The sequence below is a fragment of the Malurus melanocephalus genome, unplaced genomic scaffold, assembly GCF_030028575.1.
Source record: "Malurus melanocephalus ecotype Western Australia unplaced genomic scaffold, MMel_1.1 scaffold_131, whole genome shotgun sequence".
Lineage (NCBI taxonomy): Eukaryota > Metazoa > Chordata > Aves > Passeriformes > Maluridae > Malurus > Malurus melanocephalus.
The window spans coordinates 1,132,719-1,138,125 of record NW_026623363.1 but is presented as its reverse complement, the minus strand read 5'-3'; positions in this window follow the sequence as shown (position 1 = coordinate 1,138,125).

The following is a 5,407-nucleotide window of genomic DNA, read 5'->3' as shown; positions in this document are numbered from 1 at the left end:
GAGAAGAGGAGCCTTTATAACTGGGGAAAAAAAAAGGGRAAAAAAAATCAGCTCAGGACTTTTCACTGCTCCCTTGCCCTGTGTGAACTCAAGAATCTTAAAATCTTCATGMTCACTGTATTTTGAGCCTTTCTCTGCCATCTTACAGCTCTCGGAGCTGCAGAGGGAGTGTCTGTCTGTCACTGCCTATACATGAGGCAAAGCCCATATTTCAGGCTTCTCATCTTTTTGCAGAGGAGTGCAGTCTGCTACTGAGCACACTCAAAACAGATCTTATCATGCCTTTTAAAAAGATTTTTCTCTCAAACCAAGCAAAGGGGGAGTGGCCAATGTCATCTATATTCTTGCCATGTTTTATAGCTCAAACATCAGATTGTTCATGCTGTAATGCAGTTTATAAAGTATGTTTAGAGGGAATGAAAACAAAGCAAAAAATTTGGTGGTTTTTTTTTTTTTTACTGCTTGCAGATCAAAAGGCTTACATGCCATACTTTCACCACAAAGCAAATGTTTGTGCTAAGTAAACTCCCAACAATTGAGATTATAATGAAAGCACTAACAGCAATTTTTGTTGACCTACAGCTCACTTATAATCACAGGTATATTCAGTAGCTTTTAAAATCTGAGAAGACAGAAATAACTTCCTAACYGTTCTTATAATGCTGTGTTTTCTGTGCCTCCCTACTTAATTTGGGCTTTCCTTTCATGGCAAGGAATTTGCCAAAAAGTGTTCATGGCCCCTTGTGTTCCCAGTGCTCAGAGGCAAAARGAAAAATCATTTAAAGACAAAGAGGCTGTGTGAAAATGTTTGGTCTCAGAAATCCAAAGGGAAAACAATAACCAAAATGTGCTATAGTTACTCAGTAGCAGGCAGAGACAGATAAATCAGCTGCAGAAAGATCACTGATCTCCAGCAGTCTGCCAAATTTAAAAGATGTTTTTCTTTTTTCCACAAAGTTTACATGGGGAATGCATTATTTTAAATAGCATGGTGCTAAACAGAGAAAGTCAGCATGACTCTTATCTCCAGAAACGGTGGCATGAGTAAACGCTGCCCAGGATGCTAAAAGCTTGCAAAATAAGGCCAGTAGAGAGCAGACAGGGAAAAAAGGGAGAAAAACAGATGTGTAAAGAGTTCAGTCATGAGATCAATGGTTGTAGATACCACYAGCAACTCCACAAACATATGTTCCATGATGGTTCATGGAGCATCCCCAGTCAGAATCACAGGTGAAAGGATGACAGGGATGACCCGGCTGAATGGAGAACTGGTTTAATGTGGCATGCTGTCCTCAGGAGATTCTATCAACACCACCAGTCAAAGCAACTGGGAAGAAGATTGCCTCTCACTGCACCAAGCTGCCTCTGTGTTCAGCGGGGTGGTACAACACCGACAGAACCAGTGCACACACTGCTCTCCTGGTAAGCAAAATTCCTCAAAGCAGAGAAATGTGGGAGAGAAACCTGCCGGCAGTCTCTGCTCTACTCCGGCAGTCTCTGCTCTACTGCTTCCTTGTCCACTGGAGTGATTTGAACACACTCATTCCCAAATTGAACATTTTCCCCAAAATTCATATTAAGAACATTTTCCCTTTCCTCTTCCCATTTGACCTCAAAGTGAGTGTTTCTTCCACCTGGGGAATTTTAAGACACTCTTACGGTATACCTAAAAAAATTGACTTTTAGCTTAGGTTTTGGATTCTGTGGGGGKTTTTAACCTGGCAATCTTTCCAACTCTATTCTTTATTTTGTTATACTCACATTCTGTTTCCAAACACTTTTTGGTAACCTGTCCAAAGGTGCCTAAAAAAATATGACTTTATGTGATTGCCATGATGTCATCAAGAGCCATTTTACCTAACTGACCACATCAAGCTAACCATAAATTTGAAGAACAGATTACATCATAAATTCCATCAGAACAAATATTTTTCTGAAAGCATTCAACATCTTCTCTAATGGAGGATGTCATCATAGCTTCATATAAAAGTAGGGAAAGGGAAAATAAAAATAAAGTAGAAAAGCAGCCCTCAGCTGGTGAAGAAAATTTAGCATTACGTTTCCAAGTGAAATACGTTTTAAATGCAGTGTCTAATAAGGAGCCAGCACTTGGACACAGTGTATTACAGTGAGTAAGAGAGCTTGGCCATGCTCCCAGACAGAGGAGGACCCACCAGGTGCTGCCACCTTTGCCCTTCCTCAAGTGATTTCCCCAAATGCCACTTAATACTTTAGCCATCCTAGAGCATGGAGACTTTCCAAAGGCTGGGACACAGCCTGACCAGCCCTTCTGAGTGCCCAGCAGCCACCCTGGGCTGGTGGGAGTGGGGCCGGAACCGGGATAGCAAGTCCTTCCCAGTGGGTCAGGGGTGTCAGGGCCAGAATCTCCCTGAACAGCAACAGGGGTCACCAGGCTGTCCCATCAAACATTTGGGCTGCTGTTAAGCTCTGGTTCCCTTGCTTTCAGTCAGCTCCTCAGGTGCTGAGGCCTATCTTGGCTCTGGCCACATCTCATCACCTCATGCCATAGTGGAAGGCAGGGACAGGTGCCTCTTCCAGCACAAGGGCAAAACCTCCCTAGGCCAGGCGGGATTTTCCCCACCTTCTCCCCACTCCAGTGCCAGCAGGGATGGGGGTTTGTGATACCCTGCACTCCTGGCTGGGTTTGTACGTGTCCCAGCCATGGGTGAGGAGGCGTAGCAGTGGCTGCAGTGAGGCTGCTGTGAGGTGTYCCCTCAGGCAGCCATGAACCACCCAGGGCCCATCACCACCAGCTCCAGCCACCTCCAAAGGCCAGCTACTGCCATGGTCCTGCCACCTACCAAAACCTGACTCTTACATCCCAAAAACTCACATCAGAACTTCAAAGCACACACAACATCCCTTCCCAAGCATTCTTACCGAAAAAAGCCCGGCAGCCAGGACGGAAGATGCGCTCCAGGGGGCTCCATTGTGAGGAGCGGCAAGTGCGGTGAGGGCCTGAGGGTGTGAGGGATCCGCACCAAGGCAGGGACGGCCCAGAGAATGGAGGAAGGAGATGGAAAGGTTTGCTGTAAGGAATGGTGTGGGATCGGATAGTGGCAGATACTTTAAGCATTCATCTACCTTTTCAGCCATGTGTAGCTCAGCAAAGATGCCAAGAGCCAGGAATGGATCGATTGCACATCATCACACTGAATGATCATGAAATCATGTGTGAGAGGAGAGCAAAGTCCAAGTAATGTACATTTACTTCATCTGCTTCAACAAGCTTCATCACACTTGTGTGGTGCCCAAAGTTGGAACAAGCACTGTTCTGTAACAAAACTGCAATATACRGATAATTTAGGGTAATTCTGCCACCATTTCTCCCCCTTCTCTTCCAGAAACACTCAAAGGCCACAGCCAGAGATCACACATTTTAAGTGGAGCATTTTGCAGCTTGAGAGATGGACTGGCAGCAASAAAGGTGAGTGAGACACAGGAGAAGCAGTCGCTTGATGAGCATGACAGAGACTCCCTGAAGAGGGTAAGCACAAACACTGCCAGCACTCACGGCATGAGGGATGGGTCCCTCCGTGCTGTGACAGACAGGAGGTGTGACACCTCGCCTGCTTTCCAGATGGAAGTGGCAGGGAGACCGTGACACCCCAACACTGGCAGTACTGTTGTACTGTAGTACCTGTTTTTTGAAAAATGTGACATCCCCTTCAGCCTACACCTGCAGCACTTACYAGAAGGTCTAATTTTACCAAGTATGGATGAAAATAAATTAAGCAGCTACACAGAGATCCTGGGTTTCCATAAGCTTTGGAAAAAGTTTTCAAAGCAACACAGAGAGTCATGTCAAAAAAAAAAATCCAAGTGCCACCTTGTCTAGGATTTGTCTACTAAACTCCCAAATCCTTCAAATTTGAATCTGGCTCCTATAAGATAACAAGGGGTGGTTTCATTCATTCCCTTTGCTACAACATGACACTGCTGAGAAGAAAGTTCAACAACTGCATTGCAAAGTGTCAGGCATGTAGGGAGAGGACAGATATGTTAAGTACACTGTGCTGGGCACAAGATGTGAGCAAGCTCTGAGCTGAGAAGTTCTGTCACAAATGACTGAAGCCATGTGATGAGGCTTCCAAACAAATGCTAGGCTGTCTAATTTCTACTGATGGGTGGTACCATCCTAAGAACCAGAATTTTGAGTTGGTGAGGCACAACAGAGTATGAGACTCAGGTATAATTACACAGTCCATGTTGCCATAGCTGAGCTGTTGACACACTGGAAAGGGGAAAAGGAAGGCAGACACAGAAAACAGGGACAGCATCAGCCTCCCTTGATGGGCAGATGTGATGTGATAGGACTGGCATTTGCTTAGAAATGACGATGCCCCTTCAGAGTTAACAAGGGTAYGAAGTGCTAAGAAACAGCTTGCTGGGCTTTCACAGGCTGGATCCAACCACTGCTGTGAGGTGGACAAAATCAGAGACGCCAAAAAAGCTGCTAGTCCCATCCCTCAGCTTTCTGATACTAAAATAAAAAACAGCCACAAATAGGAGGGKKGKGTRTGTGTGTGTGTGTKTATGTGAAAATTAGAAAGAAAAATGGGTGGTGGGGAAAAATGATAGCTATAAAGGATGGGGTTTTCTTTGTCCTGTAGAAAGAGCAGCCAGAATAGGAAGAAGGAATGTACATGTGTGCATACACCATGTGGGACAAAGGCAGTGTATTTCTCTCCAGCCAAGAGCATGCTGTCATCTGTCAGTATTGTATGCCTGTGTACAAGCAACACCAAACACTATTTGCTTCCCAGTGCCTTCGACAATATGTTTTTCATGTTGATTTCCTCATCTGAATTTTCCTTTTTGTTTCCCTGCTCAAAGTGTATACATCTCGTTTTGATGACACTCAAACAGCTGGCCGCAGACAAGTCGCAGGCTTGCATGTCTGGCCGAATGTAACACACGCATATGCACACACACACAAACACACACCCCTTGTCCTGACCTCTCTCCCCTTCTCCTCTGAGATCTGCTGCATTTGAAGTATTTTCTTTAGCAACTCCCTTCCCAGACTMGTCTCCCTGGCCCACCGAGCACTGCTACCCAGACCTGCTTTCGGTCTGGGCAAAGGAAAGGGGGCTTCGGGAGCAGCCGTGGTCCCCGGGAGGAAGCACGGTTTCACAGCGCTGCCCCCTCCTCAGCGCCCCGCGGCTGCTCCGCGCCCGCTGGATCGCCGGATGGCTGAGCCGGTGCACCGAGATCTCGGGGTGCGGGAGGCAGAGTCTGGGGCTGTGAGGGATGGGGGCATCTTGGTGCAGGGCTRCGGTTACAGCGGTGGGAGCAAGAGACAAGGAGAGTTTCTGAGTGGTTAAAAAAGTTCGGATAAGCAAACTCTGGTGCTGTCAAATATTCCCCCTCCTTCTTCCCCCCC